General features: G+C 34.6%; 1 long non-coding RNA gene across 3 annotated transcripts; it reads right to left on the reverse strand.

Annotated features, from left to right (window-relative positions):
• Positions 1 to 730: 730 nt before the first annotated feature.
• Positions 731 to 3,729, reverse strand: LOC146935635 (uncharacterized). 3 transcript variants are annotated; one of them, XR_015030294.1, is made up of 5 exons: positions 3,365 to 3,729; positions 2,332 to 2,370; positions 1,744 to 2,230; positions 1,378 to 1,475; positions 731 to 1,127 (listed from the first exon to the last, which is right to left on the reverse strand). It is a non-coding gene; the product is annotated as an uncharacterized LOC146935635 (long non-coding RNA). The 3 variants fall into 3 exon arrangements; XR_015030293.1 differs by lacking the exon at positions 3,365 to 3,729 and having other exon boundaries at positions 2,332 to 2,710; XR_015030292.1 differs by lacking the exons at positions 2,332 to 2,370; positions 3,365 to 3,729 and having other exon boundaries at positions 1,744 to 2,325.
• Positions 3,730 to 17,261: the final 13,532 nt, after the last annotated feature.

The raw sequence follows: 17,261 nt of genomic DNA on the forward strand, positions 1-17,261 counted from the left end.
TTGATCACTGCACTAAAAGCATTTCCAACCATAAATAACTTGTTTTACAATCGGCAAGTTTATCACGCCTAAGGACGGACAAGTTCTAATTTATGAAAAAATAGTGGTCACGCATGTGTAAAAATGTGGTCATACAGACCATATATTTGGCTAGTTTATATTTCCCAGATGTAAATAATTTCGTTTTAGGCGAATCGAACGCATAATCTCATTTGATCACTGCACTAAAAGCATTTCCAACCATAAATAACTTGTTTTACAATCGGCAAGTTTATCACGCCTAAGGACGAACAAGTTCTAATTTATGAAAAAATAGTGGTCACGCATGTGTAAAAATGTGGTCATACAGACCATATATTTGGCTAGTTTATATTTCCCAGATGTAAATAATTTCGTTTTAGGCAAATCGAACGCATAATCTCATTTGATCACTGCACTAAAAGTATTTCCAACCATAAATAACTTGTTTTACAATCGGCGAGTTTATCACGCCTAAAGACGGACAAGTTCTAATTTATGAAAAAATAGCGGTCACATATTTGTAAAAATGTGGTCATACAGACCATATATTTGGCTAGTTATCTTTCCCAGATGTAAATAATATCGTTTTAGGCAAAATATATACATGCAAAGATTTCACTTGTCAATAAAGACACAATCATCTTTTATATCAAAGAACAAAAAATAACAAAAAAACCGACTCATTAAACTGTACGATAGTTCAACAATGTTAGTAACTAACAACATATGGTGTTTCCTTTAATATTATAGGTGCGACATTGTCCTACCAATTAAAAAATATCATCAGAAAACATCTACATTACAATCATATCAAAACACTAAATTAATTTAAATCTTCTTCTTTTTGCGTCCATCCTTCACCCATGAGGAAAGCAGAACCCCACTTTTTACATGGTGTCTTGGATTGTTCTTAATTCTAGTCAACAGATTTGATGCATGATGTGCTTCATCATATGATACATTTGCCAGTGATGTACTTCAACAGATTTGATGCATGATGTTCTTAATTCTAGTCCATAAACTATCCAAATATTCCCTAGTGATGTTGCTTCAATAATCCTCGAGGCGGTAGCTAGACTCCGATGAATGTCTACCATCTCTTGTTTCTAAATTTGTTAGTTGCAAAGAAGAAGAAAAATAAATAAGACAATGATTAGTAAATTGAAACACAATATTGAAACTGAAGAGGGAAAACAAACATACATATACAATCTAATATACATGTCCAAAGAACAATGCTATATAGCATTGAAGATTTTTCATATAAATCGTAAAATAACATGGCATGTGTTCTACTTCAGTCAAAAAATAGATTTTCTTTTAGACAAGGTATAACAATATTGCACAAGAACCTACCTTTAATTTGCCTTTCAACCAATTTGGCCTCAAGTGACTTCACCATCACTTCATCACCAACTTTGGCTTTTAATGCTTTATGATTTAGCAGAATTGGCCTATAGGAAGGGCTAAATAAATCAAACAAGAGGTTTTGCACAATAACTATCTTTGAAGGAAGAAAAAGCACACAAATCATAGTCAAACATCTCATATCTCTCTAAGACATCATTCCCATCATGAATTCCATTCAAATCCAAAATACAAAAAGAATATTTTTTGTCCTTCTTCGATATACAAATAAAAGTTCATTACCGAAATTTCAATCATCATGCTAAATAAAGGGGCAGTCGAGCACGAGTCAAATAACCAGAAGACAGGGAATACCTGTTCTTGTAAAGACTGCACTTGCTTGTTGTGCTTTGACATTTTTTTGTACACCTGAAAAGGAATTGATAAAGTGGTCTATATTAACTAGCACAAAACATTACATTATGAATAGAAGTCATAAACCCATGAGATACAAATAATTTTATTCTAATTTGCAATCTGGAATGAGCAAATGGCTACAATATCAGTGCGCTGCACACAGTCATGTTTAACCAATATAAAGAATGTCGAAAATTGAATGAAAATTATGATGCAAATTCTACAAAGCAGATTCTGTAAACAAGGTTGGACTATTGGACTGAAACTGAAGACATATCTTGTAAAAACAACCAAATAACATATCAGCTAAAATCACTGATGCTTCAGTCTGTGACAACCAGACAGTAAATCCTGCATAGAGATGTCGCCATTTATCAGATCTTCCAGCAGCACCATGTTTACCTCCTAATGTTGCAACTGCTGCCCTTACATGACTAGCAGAGCACTTAAAAGTCAGAAGTAGAAAAATTAAGTCAGAAGTAGAAAATTTGTGTTAGAACCTAGCAACAAAAGTATCTAGAAAATGAAATGAAGAAATTGACATACCTACTTATGCTTGCAAGTACAGTGCCTTCGCCTTCTGCACTACAATTCAACCAGTCCATACAAATTACTGTCATCAAAACACCATTCAACCCCAAAAAAACAACACAGGCAGAAGAAGAAACTCTAATGCTCCAGAACAGTCCCAAAAACATAAACAGGCGCAAAGATGAGCAGTGTCAATCAAAGCCCTAATATCCTAGGTGGAATAACTTTGGCAAATATACATTGATTTTTAAAATTTCAGATGCACACCATAATGTCAACAGTAACCAAATAATTAAAGAGAAATGCAAAAGTGACATATCCTTAAACATTGTTCACCTAAGCATATCTTAAACAAGATCAAGCTAGAAAAACTTTAAATCCAATTACAGAACAAGATAATAACATTATCCGTAACATTACTTAATTAAGTTAAACAAGATATGTGTGTTAAAATCAGGAGTATTCTTTATTTTTAAACAAGATATGTGTGTTAAAATCAGGAGTATTCTTTATTTTCTGTGATATTTGTACAGTTGTATCACTTCATCATCAATTTCAATATAATTTTTCTAGAGTTGTACCCTCAACTCTCAATCTCTTTAAATGATTTCCTCCCATTTAACCTCTCTTTGATTCCTACCTCAACTGCTTTTACTTACATTTGTTCAATAGATTTTTTTTTACTTATCATCATCCATATACATTATCTTCTTGATTCAATTACATCAAGTAGCAGGGATTCAATTTAGTGGCATGGTTGAAGTTAATTGACACTGCTCACCCAGCCTGCACTAATTTCTTCTCTAATCCGGTGGTTCGTAGGATTGGTAATGGTTAGACGACATTGTTTTGGTCTCAAAGATGAGCTGGAAATTCAATTGTTTTGGTCTCTAATCAGACTGTGTTGTTATTAGTTTCAATTCTCAAATAAACCGATATTGTCTACAAGTTTTCTCAAATGAACCACATAAATCAAAAAACCCAAATCAAAAACCCTAAAATTTTAAATCACAACCACATCAAACAAAAGGGAGATGAATGAATATACCTCAGTTGAAGAGAGCAAAGAGAGATTGTCGTCACCCACCACTACTCTTTCTTCTCCAACCACACCCTCCACCCTGTAGCCGCCGGCGAGAAAAAGAGAGTGAATCAGAGAAGAGGTTGTGTTTCGGTAGAAAGAAAAAGAGAGACGCCGGCGAGAAAGAGTGGCGCCGGAAAGAGGGATGGACGGCGGCTGCAAAGCTAGCTAGAGAGGGAGTGAATCAGAGAAGAGAAAGCGATGAAAATTTTCTATAGAGAGAGAGAGAGAGAGAGAGAGAGAGAGAGAAGGGAAAGAGTGAAGGAATGAGAGTTTTGGTGGGGCCAGGATGAGTCACTCATTTAGATGACATGGCAGTGTGTGAATGGAAGGGTGTAGGAGTGGTATGCCACCTATGGTGGTATGTGTATCACCACTCTTCATTTTATTAAAATAATAAAATGCATCTTCAAAAAAATTATTACAATAATTAAACGTGGTACCTTCCAAATGAAAGGAGATAAAATATGTATATGCTATACTCATGAAAACCTTCTATTTCGAATGCAACTATGAAACTTCCTTATCAACTTACAAATGAAATTCCATACAAAAAGGACAAAGAGATGCAAAAGGAGAGTAGTTATGCATATACTAATACTCATGAAAACTTTCTTTTTCAAATGCAACTATGAAACTTTCTTATCAACTAAGAAATGAAAATTCCATACAAAAAGACTAAGAGAAGTGAAAGGAGAGTAGATATATACTCCCTCCTTCCTAAATTATAAGCAAAAAAAACCTATTTTGCTTATCCCGGTGAGCTTAGCTCAGTTGGTAGGGATATCACATATTATATGCAGGGGCCGGGGTTCGAACCCCGGATACTCCACTTCTCCACAATTTATCAATTTATTTATTCTCCACAATTGTGTGAGCTCTATAATTGTGTGAGCTGTGTGAGCTCTATGTATTTATCAATTTATTATAATTGTTATTTATCAATTTATATAATTTATATCAATTTATCAATTTATAATGCTCTATAATTGTGTGAGCTCTATAATTGTGTGAGCTGTGTGAGCTCTATGTATTTATCAATTTATTATATTATAATTGTGTGAGCTCTATAATCTATAATTGTGTGAGCTCTATTCTATGTATTTATCAATTTATAATTGTGTGGGCTCTATGTGTGAGCTCTAGCCACCATATAATTATAATTGTGTGAGCTCTATGTGTGAGCTCTAGCCACCATAATTTTAATTTAATTATAATTGTGTGAGCTCTAGCCACCATAATTTAATTGTGTGAGCTCTAGCCACTTTTTTTTTTTAAGTAGCCTAGCTATTTTGTTTGTCCCAAATTATAAGCAAAAAAGATCCACTTTTATCATATTTCCACAATTTAATTGTGTGAGCTCTAGCCACTTTTTATAATTGTGTGAGCTCTAGCCACCATAATTTAATTATAATTGTGTGAGCTCTAGCCACCATAATTTAATTGTGTGAGCTCTAGCCACTTTTTTTTTTTTTTTTTTTAAGTAGCCTAGCTATTTTGTTTGTCCCAAATTATAAGCAAAAAAGATCCACTTTTATCATATTTCCACAATTTAATTGTGTGAGCTCTAGCCACTTTTTTTTTTTTTTTTAAGTAGCCTAGCTATTTTGTTTGTCCTAAATTTTAAGCAAAAAAGATCCACTTTTATCATATTTAATTATGTTTTTTCAAAAATTTATCTTTTTTAAAGGAAAATTAAATGCAAAGTGCATTCAATTTGCTCTCTTTTTCATTTTCTCTATAATCAACTACCAATGAAAAATTTAATTGTGTGAGCTCTAGCCACTAGGCTACTTAACAAAAAAAAAAAAAACCTGTTTTGTTTGTCCCAAATTATAAGCAAAAAAGACCAACTTTTATCATATTTAATTATGTTTTTTCAAAAATTTATCTTTTTTAAAGGAAAATTAAATGCAAAGTGCATTCAATTTGCTCTCTTTTTCATTTTCTCTATAATCAACTACCAATGAAAATTGCTTTTACATCTTTCTATAAAACTTAGAGTAAATTACACTTCCCTCCCTTCAAAGATGCTTGAATTACACTCCCCTCCCCTCTTATGTTAAAATATACACTCTCCTCCCTTGAAAAATAAAATTTATACTCCCCTCCTTTATAAGATGCTTGAATCACAACCCTCTTCCTTAATCATTAAATATGCAATATACTTTAATCTATTTTAACATAAATAATTATTTTTATGATATATATTAATTTTGAACCACCATTTAAGAAAAACTAATTCATTTCTTTATAATTTAAATGTCAATGATAATTAAATTTAAATATTTTGCTATTGATTTTATAATTTAGAGTATAAAATTTACTTTTAAATAACCATGTTTTATTGTCTTTAGTAATTTTTCACATATTTTAATTTTATTTTGGGTTGTTTCGTATTTTATAATAAAGTTTAAAACTACATGCTAATGAAATTGTGAATAAAAAATAGCTAAAAATATGTATTCAATTTTTTATTATACTAAAATAGACCCGTAGTACTATTTTTTTGGAAGTGTGTTAGATTATTATTACTTTTGCAAGATTATTAGAAATAAAAAAAAATATTGAAGGAGTAAAGTGTAGATTTTAACATAAGAGGGGAGGGTGATGTAATTCAAGCTTCTCTTAGGGGAGGGGAGTGAAAAATTTTCTAATATGTTTTGTATAAGAGGGGAGGGGAGTGTATATTTTAACATAAAAGGGGAGGGGATTGTAATTCAAGCATCTTTGAGGGGAGGGGAGTGTAATTTACTCTAAAACTTATTTCAAAGATAACACAAAAAACTATGTTACAAACTAGTTTTACCTTTCTTAATAAATGTGATTTTATTTTTTGTTTCCTTATAATATGGGACGGAGGGTGTACTTACTCATGAAAATTTTCTTTTTCAAATGCAATTATGCAACTTTCTTATCCGCTTAAAAATGAAAATTTTATAAAAGGACAGAGAGAAATGTAAAGTATATACTTGCCCCGCCGCCGACATTTTGGATTTTACTGTCCTTTTTGTTTATAATAACTCACACGTTTTAAGGTATCCTTATAATACATATGTTCACATTACTCTAACCCTCTTCAAGCAAGCTAACACTATATGTTCAAATTACTTCTTCAAACTTAAGGCATTTGCTATTATGTACCTATAGCAAAGTCTAGGATAAATGTTATTATGTAACTATTGTAAAGTCTAGGATAAATTACGGCAGATATTCATTAAGTTATTTAATCGTAATAAATTGGTTTTTAAGTTTATTTTGTATAATTTAGTTTCTTTCGATTAATTAATTATAATAAGTTGGTCATATACGTCTTTTTCGTATCAATTAAGTCCTTTAAATTATTTAGTGGTTACAATTTAGGGAATTTTACATATTAAAAATTAATGTGAGTTTCTCGGGACCTAAAAGTTACAATTAATAACTTAAAAACCTAAGTGATACAAAAAATATTTAAAGGCACAATTTATTATAATTAAATAATTTAAAGGACCTCTTGTATAATTTAGTCTAAAGTCTATTGTGTAAATAAATTGTCTAGATGATGTTAGCATGGCATGCTATGACTCACCCAAAAGCAAGTCCCTGTAACTTGTTAGCATAATAAAACGTGGTACCTTCAAAATAAATTATTAAGACGTGGTGGGATAGTGGTGTTGATTAATAACTACGAAACTTTCGTTTTCGAATGCACTATGATGAAGCTTTCTCGTCCAATTAAAAATGAAAATTTCATAAAAGGACAAAGAGAAATCTAAGGTGAAAAAATATGTTTATGGTCAAGAAAACATTAGTCCGTTTGTTCAAATATTAGAATATACTTTGTCTCCTCGCCGACATTTTGGTTTTTTCTGTCCTTTTTGTCTATGTTATAAGATATAAACAAAAATAAACTCTCTCATACGTTTTATGATATCATGCTAAAACTATATGTTCACATTTATTCAAAAAAAAAAAAAACTATATGTTCACATTACTCTCATCCTCTCTAAGCAAGCTCATACTTTTATGTTCACACTTCACATTACTCTCATGCTCATCAAGCTCACGCCCAATCCAAAGAATCATATTTAGTGTTTATGGATCGGTTAAATTATATATTTGATCTTTTAACTTATTTATGATTTTCATTTTGATCTCGTAATTTTTTTAAGGAGCTAAAATAAAGTCTATTTAAAATTAGCAATCAAATCTTAACCAGCACAATGTGTATAAAGAGAGAATTCAAAAACATCGGCGAACAATGTTCCAAAAAAACAAGAGAAGAAAAGAAGACATGACAAACTAAGTGATAAACCGAGACAAACAGACGGATTAGGCCATCAAGAATGTACTTTTGTAACACCCATACTAGACGTATCTAGAAAGTCTAGCATGTGCATTAGTTTAGTACTGGATACATTAAAAATTTACAACGTAAAAACTTCGAATGAATTTATATACAACAAAACACATTCGTACAATATCATTACATCATATCTTATCTTATTTAAATTAAATACATCCTTGAGATCCATATTCTTCATGCCTCAGGTACGAACGAGCTCTTGCTGAATATCCATCCGGCTACTACCTTGCTAATCCTTCCTGTTATCTGAAACAAATAAAGATTGGGATGAGACATAATGTCTCAGTGAGTTCCACCTAACCCTAGGCTATAGGCAACCACGGGGGAAACCTACGGTCACCACGTGCCTACAATACAACCTGCCGGTTGATTATACGTGTGTGGGGACTTGCTTTCTTAGACGGCGGTGCTTGCTAGGGCCGTCTTAATATTCTTAACTTGTTATAGGCTTCTCTTCTTATACGTGCCATGGCGGTTAAGGGGATCTAAAACCGCATTGCCAAGATACGATCTACGCATCAAGGCCTTCACTTGCTAAAATCATGACACGATTCTAACCGGACGATTAGGGGAAACCTAAGATCGTCGACGGTATAACTCTCTTAACTTGCTTACTTACTTACTTGGATAAGAAGTATTAATAAACTTTCTTAATCTTGCCACAAATGTGACTCTTTCTAGCTTGCTAGCTCTTGACTTTCTACTTCTATATTCTTTCTAGTTCTTGACAGTCTATGCCAAGACTCTATGACACATTACTCATAAATGTATGATGAATATGCATTGTCAGCTTCATTGATTATGTTAGCGTGTAACAAACAATTATCTTGAATTCATTTTATGGATTAGTCCCGAGTGGAGTAACCCCGGAAGTTAATCCCTTACTACCGGTGAAGTGCTTAGCAAGAGCGCACCGGACTCCCTTAGTGAACGTGCGGGTCCCTTACGGCTTACCCCATTCCCCTTGGAGAACCTTTTGTACCCGACCTTGGAAGGAATACAAATGACACGACACCTTAACTTAGTGAAATGCGGCTCCCTTGCGGCTTAACCATTCCCCTTGGGGAACCCCTTGAATCCAATTTGGATAACAAGAGACATGACACTCTTTCTTTCTTGATTATCTTAGTCTTATGCATGTATGAAGATTAAATCTATACATACTATCTCTTATACCTCGGATCCTTAAACGATCCCACTAGAGGTAAACTTATATGCTTGCTTAACTTACTTTGAGAATGGATGTGAAATCGATTCACGTCTTGCCATACTCGTATGGCACTTGCTTCTATGCGAAGATAATACTCACATTACTTCGCGTCTTATCAAGCATATTACTAATGCATAGCATTCTATTTCTTTCTAACTATTCTAGTTCTCGATAACTATATCGAGGCTCTAGCTTCTTCCCTTTCCTTAAGGTTTATCTTGCTACCCGATTCTCAACATACTCTAGTTTACCATGCCTTACCAAAATGCTTAATACTTGCTTCTTTATCATAGAAATCTTGCTTACAATGATCACCATTTATGACCTTGATTTGAGGGGTTTACATTCGTAAAAAGACACCACGGAGAAAACCGCATCGCGAATCCCCATGCCGGCCAAAGCGAGCAAAACAATGTGATCCCTCACTGTCTTACTCGCCTAGGCGAGTAGATTTGCTGGGGAGGCGAGTGGTAACTCGCCGTGGCGAGTTGGGGGCGAGTAAGACCCCCCTTTCGGAGTTCTAGCTCGCCGTGGCAAGTAATAGCTCGCCGTGGCGAGTTAGGACAGTCCATAACACTCAAAAATGGTATTTTTGACCCAAAAACCTCAAACCAAGTGTCTCTAAGTGTTTTGAAACATAATTGATCATTGGAAACTTATAAAACATTCATTCGGCAAGTATAAACATATTTTGCATGCATGGCAAGAAAAGGGCAACTAAACCTTCACTTGAAAACCCTAGAAATATTCATGTTATTCATATTAATCTAACAAGTCATAAACATAATCCCAAAGGGTGGGAAAACTAACTATGGAACTCACCTAAACATGTTCTTGTAATAACTCCAAGCTTCAAACTCAAGCAAGCCAAAACCCTAGCTTATTTTTCCCCACTTGCTTCTTTGGCTCAAACCTTACCAATCTTGTTGTTTTCTTGTAAACCCTAGCATGATGATCTTTGCTAGCTCATCTCTAATCCATTACAAAGATTCTTTCACCAAAACCCTAATTTCCAAACACTTCCTCAAGAGGATAAATAGAAGAAATCAAACATAATTCATACTTCCTTAAGCTTAAATGATCACAAGGGAACAAGTTTGGAAACTTACCATGGAAGGATGAAGTTTCTTGAAAGATTGGTGAAGAGGAAAAGAGATGGGATGAACTTCATGAGAGGTGGAAAAGAGAAATCAAACCTTAACCAAGCTTCTACAAGTTTAAGAGACCATGAGGGAGCAATGTTATTTCACTTGCCATGGAGAGGAAGAAGATTTGATGGAGAGGAAGAGGAAAGGGGGCGTGAGAAGGAAGAGAGAAGGAAGAGAGAGTTGCTTCCCAAACCTAGAGAGAGAAAAGGATAAGAATAATGAAAATATCTTGCCCAAAAACACTTAAATATCCTTTCTCGAGAAATTACCATTATGCCCTTGCCTTTAAACGTGTTAAATCCGATACTGATACTTAATCCATAATAAGCTGACATCTCATATTAAATATTTCCCATTACATTTACTTTCCTTAACTTTAATCCTCTGGCACGATCGTCTGGTAAAATACCGATACTGACAGGCGGGATATTACATTCTACCACCCTTAAAAAATTTCATCCTCGAAATTTAGAAACCATATACCAATCTCTGAGATTATACTCGTCTTCTTCGGTTTTTAGTTAAACAAAGTCTGTTCATACTCCCTCCCAAAGGGTTTGAAGCATATAACTCATCCTCTTCTTTATTCGCCTAACGAATATGACCTCCTCAATCTTAATATCTTTCTCAATATCATAGAACTATCTCAGAACATTGTGTTTGACACACATTTTGGCTACATGCGGACTAGTTGTCTCAATTCCATATCTCATCTGTTTAGCATAACCATTCACGTAATAAACCTTTTTCAAACTAAAACACTCAGGATTTGCCTTTATACTGGGGTCCTACCGGAATCCAGGTTTGCCCCGCAGTGCTTTCTTGCATCTAAAACATCGTATCATGCATACCTCTTTCTATGCATACATAATCTTTCTTACCGCATCTTGCGATTTATATCTCTTACTTATGTTACTTATCTTGATGATTATACAAATCTCTTAACTCTTTCAAACTCTTCAAAAACCTTTCTAACTTGACATGAAGAAACGAAATCCATTACGTCGATTCATCTGACTATCTATTTACCAGTCTTGCGGATTACGTACTCTTAAAATCTTCTACTAAATCCCTTTGGCACTTATACTTGAACTCTTTAAGCAAAAATCCACAAATCTCGTATGATATTGATATTGTAAGGACTTTTCCGTTTCCTCTTAAAATCTTATCTCCATAGTATTCTCATCCCTTCAAGTACCGCTTCTTGTTAGTTAATAACGATACTGATTCTAGCATTTTGCTTCAAAAAAAATCTCTAAACTTTGGTACATAGGTCTTTGGAACGAACATTTACTTAACTAAAGAAAATGTCATTTTGAAACCGAGTTGTAATGATACCGCAGAACCTCAGGACGAGTCTCTATATTATGAAAAAAAAAAAGTTTTACAACTCGTCCCAAACTTGCCTATGACAAGTTGGCCCCGAAGTCTGCACGCCCTAAGTGAGCTTACTCGCTCATGACATGCCTCCTCAGTTTCAACAATGTACAATGTCATGTTTTTATAACAAACTTCGTTCCCAAGTTCCTTATTACCAATCTTAACTTTAAAAGCCACAGAATCAAAATTTTTAACTTTATTCTGGCAAGTATCGTTATCGCTTACAAGTAGGGTATAGGAGGGTATGTACTTCTTCGTGCATATCTCGTGAACCGTATTCTCTTATGGTAGCTCATAACCTTCCCTGACTAACCAATAGCTCCTCAACACATTCAACCTCATCAATCAGGCAATCCGATTACTTTATCTGTGGTAACTCTAGTCTTTCTTGTCTTGCTTAAGTGAAGATACAACCTTTAAACTTTTATCTTATTCATCACTGACGGTATAAGCATCAATACTTACTTATCATAATGAAAGTTCCTCTCGCTCGTCTCGTAGTACTTTCCTTACTAAAACTGTATTACTATCTCAAACATTCTCTACGAAGATTCTTACTTCCAATTTTCATACCCTATAGTTATCATCAGCAACTTAACCAATTAACTTATGTTGCGTTACTCTGATTCCCTCCGGTTGACTTAAACCAATACTCTAATCCGTTGAGATGTGTGTAACTTCTCATTCTTGTTCACCACTTGTTTACTATCTTCTTGAACTAATATCTAGACTTTCCATGTTGCAACCACGTCACAACTTTACACTTACCACTACTTATAAGCTCAAAACTCACGATAAAATTATCGTATACTCATAATACTTTACTCGGGGATATACCTTACGTTCTTGCTAATTGGGTTCACCTCCTGATATTTACATATCATACTTGAACTTGTTTCCGAGCAATCCCAAATTCTCATAGTAGACTCATTTTGCACTTGGACATATATTCCTCAAATATCTAACCTTGCACCTTAGTATTCCCGTGTACTATAATTTGCTTAATCATTCCTATGCTTGCTCGTTGGTTTTTCTTTTAATGAAAACTTCATAACTAGCATACGGGTCATTGATATTGATGATTTTTCCACTAAATAATTTATACTAAATTTAAGCCCAAGTCGTTACTCAAAAATCATAGAACAAGTTGGTAACACATGTGTGCCATCAAATCTTGGTTCTAGTGAATTTAGCTCACTCTATGTGAGTCGTAACAATCTGGTACCTACAAAATTTTCTTTGAATTTTTCAAAACTGTCAACATCAATTACCCACATGTGTATGTCATTCTAAAATCTTGTAAACTTTATGATTCTACATCCTAACGAGCCTTAGCAAGTTAATTAAGCAAAACGTAGATTCGAGGAATACTCATAACTCCACAAAATCCGAGAACCTTATGACTTCACATAACTCTTCATCTCTTTAACTTCTTTTCTTCATGTCTTTACATTCATGTTGTCCATTCTGAATACTGGAACCTCTAAACTCTTAGTCTGAACTCCTTCTCGACCCTTGACACAATAACTCTAAAGCCACCTTAACCGTATCAATTTTCGTTAATAGTTGCTCATGCCTTTTTCTTTGAAAATCTTAGAATGTGATATGCATTCCTTACTTGATGTCATAACAAGTTTTTTTTTTTTTAAAGATTTGTGAAGATAACTCTCCAATAATTACTGCAAATCCTAGAGACGAACTAACGGTTTTCGGAAAACTGAGAATTTCGCCTCTGGTTCGCTATTGGCGAGTTTCTTCAGTTCAATCTCCTTATAAATATACTTTACCTGAAAATTCTTATTTCTCAAGTAGTCCAATGCATATCATTCATTCCTATCATCATAAAATATTCTACAATATTTGCACGACAACCATTAACCTATTTCAATACAGTCCTTGGCTCGTTGGAAATCAATGCCTTAGTCCTGATGACATAAACTTTCGCTTGAATCCTTAACCTCTTCTACTACGAGTAACTTTCCTCGCTACATTGCGACTTAATGCACTTTCAGAACACTAGAGCCTTGTCTACTCTGAGCTTACAAGTCCATAACCTCGTTCACATAATGCTATCCCTGAGAGCCTACTAATTCCGCCAGCCTACATCAACTTCTTTCTAACTTGTAGCACTGCTCTGACGTTCTGGAACACAAATCTTACTGATGCTTCAGATCATACTTATACATCTCCAAACTCTGTACTCATGGGTATACGATGTATCTATAACATCTTACCCAACGCTGTTGGAACGTCCCTTCATAACATTACCTTACACTCCCGAAGAATTCACATTTCTACTACTTAGTTCACCGGCCACCTATTGGCACAATCAAACTTCTTACTAATACTCCTTCCGAGTTCTTACTTTCCAATGCATCTTCTTCACATACTTCGTTCCTCCAGGGTCCTATTCAGCTCTCAGGCATCCATTCTAATCGTCGAATGCTAAATTGAGTTGATCAGGCTCAATTAACAACGACAACTAGAACATTTACTCGAAACCCAATGGTCCCACTACCTTTGTTGTAACTTAATGACCCAAGGCACGGTCTGAATCGACCTTCTCTGATACCAAATGTAACACCCATACTAGACGTATCTAGAAAGTCTAGCATGTGCATTAGTTTAGTACTGGATACATTAAAAATTTACAACGTAAAAACTTCGAATAAATTTATATACAACAAAACACGTTCGTACAATATCATTACATCATATCTTATCTTATTTAAATTAAATACATCCTTGAGATCCATATTCTTCATGCCTCAGGTACGAACGAGCTCTTGCTGAATATCCATCCAGCTACTACCTTGCTAATCCTTCCTGTTATCTAAAACAAATAAGGATTGGGATGAGACATAATGTCTCAGTGAGTTCCACCTAACCCTAGGCTATAGGCAACCACGGGGGAAACCTACGGTCACCACGTGCCTACAATACATCCTGCCGGTTGATTATACGTGTGTGGGGACTTGCTTTCTTAGACGGCGGTTCTTGCTAGGGCCGTCTTAATATTCTTAACTTGTTATAGGCTTCTCTTCTTATACGTGCCATGGCGGTTAAGGGGATCTAAAACCGCATTGCCAAGATACGATCTACGCATCAAGGCCTTCACTTGCTAAAATCATGACACGACTCTAATCGGACGATTAGGGGAAACCTAAGATCGTCGACGGTATAACTCTCTTAACTTGCTTACTTACTTACTTGGATAAGAAGTATTAATAAACTTTCTTAATCTTTCCACAAATGTGACTCTTTCTAGCTTGCTAGCTCTTGACTTTCTACTTCTATATTCTTTCTAGTTCTTGACAGTCTATGCCAAGACTCTGTTTTATCTTGGTTTTTCGGGTGTCAAACATTGATTACGTTTGAACCTTTTAAACCGGTGATATCTTATTTTTTCTTGGGAAGGGAAAAAGTAAACAAAACCCTTGAGAATCGAGGTCCGGGAGTTGTTTTCGCTACGGGAAGGTGTTAGGCACCCATAACGACTATAGTATCCTATAGGAACCGTCTTTAATTTCTACGCGCGCGCTTTATTTTTAAATGCTATTTTGAAAGTGTTTATTTAAACCTAAGAGATTCTAAGTGAAGAATTGGAGGGAGAAGAATGTTTTTGAATTTTTATTTTATTTGAATTGAAGGAATTTTGGTTCCTTGCCTACGTACCCGATTAAGGGATCAAATCCACCGTAGTTCTCTTCCAAAAATGTTTTTGTTTTTGTTGGTTGATTTTAAGTTTGAAAATTGGAGTTTGAAGAATAGAAAGAGGCCTCAAGGGCATGAGATTTAGAAATTGTGAGGTGGAATTAGTTATTTGCAAAAGAAAGTCAAAGTATGATTAAAGTTCATTGAAATTTGATTAAGAAAATAAAAGGGAAAATTACAATGGGATTTTGATCCCAAGGTTTATTAGGAAAAAGATTTGAGGGATGCTATTCATATTTTTTTTGGAAAATTGATTTTTCTAAGTATAAAGCCTAAACATTCATCTAAACATACAATCCTAAACATACATCTAAACATGCATATTCTAGCTATATACCTAAAGTGAAGTGTCTGCATGTGTCGGTGCTTGTGTCGGTGTACATTATTAGAGTCCATTGTCCTTTACATCATTGGCCTAGATACATTCTATGGTCTTGCAAGAAATTAAATTGCATAAAAGTAAAGTACAAGAATTTCCTAAGTGTTACATTCTAATTTTTGGTGAAACTTAAAGTGCAAGAAATAAAAGGTGAATATGTGAGATGGGAGATGAAATGCTCATGAAACAATGAACAAAATGATTAGTAATATAAGGCACAAAATGATAGAAGAGATAGGCAAGAAAAATACTATGATAAAAACATGGAATCTAACACAAAATAAACCAAACCAAGTGCAAGATATGACTAAAAATTCACTCATAGAATGCAAGCATCATATAGCTCACAACTCTCATAGTTTCATACATTTTTAAAGGTATATATTCTATTCCAAAAATGAGAATTGAAGCCACATGATGAGCCCTACATTCTTAAGTGAATTTAGACATATTTACGCTATTCATTCACAAATGTGACTTGTAAGCCAAGCAACTAACCAAAATCCACACACAAGTATCAAAATCATGCACAAACAGTGGCTAAAGATTCATGGAAACACATATCATGCATATCAAATAGTCATCAAGAACATGGCATAGAATTGAACATATTTTTTAGAGATTTTTCACATAAAACAAGAAATGATGCAAGAAAAGGGGTTGACACTTCTTGGCAAAATTTACAGTGAACTAAATGCCTAGATGTATCACAAAATTAGCAAGAAACACACAAATTTTATGGAATCTTTAAAGGATTTTTAAAAGTTCAAGAATATAAAATTCCACAAATTTTAATTAAAATAGTAACAATTTGTAAGAAAATACCACACACAAGATTTAGCACATAACATATCACAAAAAAATATCAAAAAAGGATCAAGAACACATAGGAAATTTTTTTGGGATTCTATCAAAACATTTTTAAGCCTGCAGTGGTGTAAATAACAAACTATAGTGTCAAAATAGCAAGGAATAGTGGCAAAACGAAGGCTGTAAGAAGATTAGGCCCAGGCCCAAGGGGAAAACAGATTATGGATCATCCAAGTGCCTCAGAGGCGTTGGATTGATCCAGATCAGTTTTAACCTAGATCCAACAGTCAAGAACGTACAGCATACCATAAGACATATCAGGCACGCACAAAGATTAAATCTACACCATACACATCTTTGAAAAGCAGATCAAACGGTCACAAACACGCAGCACACCATAAGATCAATCAGGCACATAGAAACAAAGCATCAGGATCATCCACGTGGAGGACTATGGATCTAACGAAGGAGATTGAGGAGTGGGATGAACCGAATTGGACCAGACCGGTTCACGTGCCTATATAAGCACAATGAAACCGGTCCAGTCCACTTCTCCCTTCCCTTTCTCTCACTAGAAGGTTTCTAGAGAGAGATGCTCTGCAATCTCTCTTCATCTTCTCCGACGAACACAACGGCGGAGGCGTGGTGGCTCGCCGGTGGCGCCACCACACCTGACCTTTTTCAAAACTTTTTTGCATGATTGTGTTCGTCTGAATCTCCTCTTTCTGATTCTCACACTCGTTTTTCAAAATAAGGCATGGATTTGAACAGATCTACGCTTGCATCTACGTTTTAGGGTTTCAAAAAATTTCTTCAATCTTTCGAAATCGAACCCTAACTCGTCCTACTCTACATGCTGATGACGAATCTATACT

The sequence above is a fragment of the Medicago sativa genome, chromosome 3 (genome assembly GCF_051527215.1).
Source record: "Medicago sativa cultivar Bolivia chromosome 3, Bolivia_mono, whole genome shotgun sequence".
NCBI classification, from domain to species: Eukaryota; Viridiplantae; Streptophyta; class Magnoliopsida; order Fabales; family Fabaceae; genus Medicago; species Medicago sativa.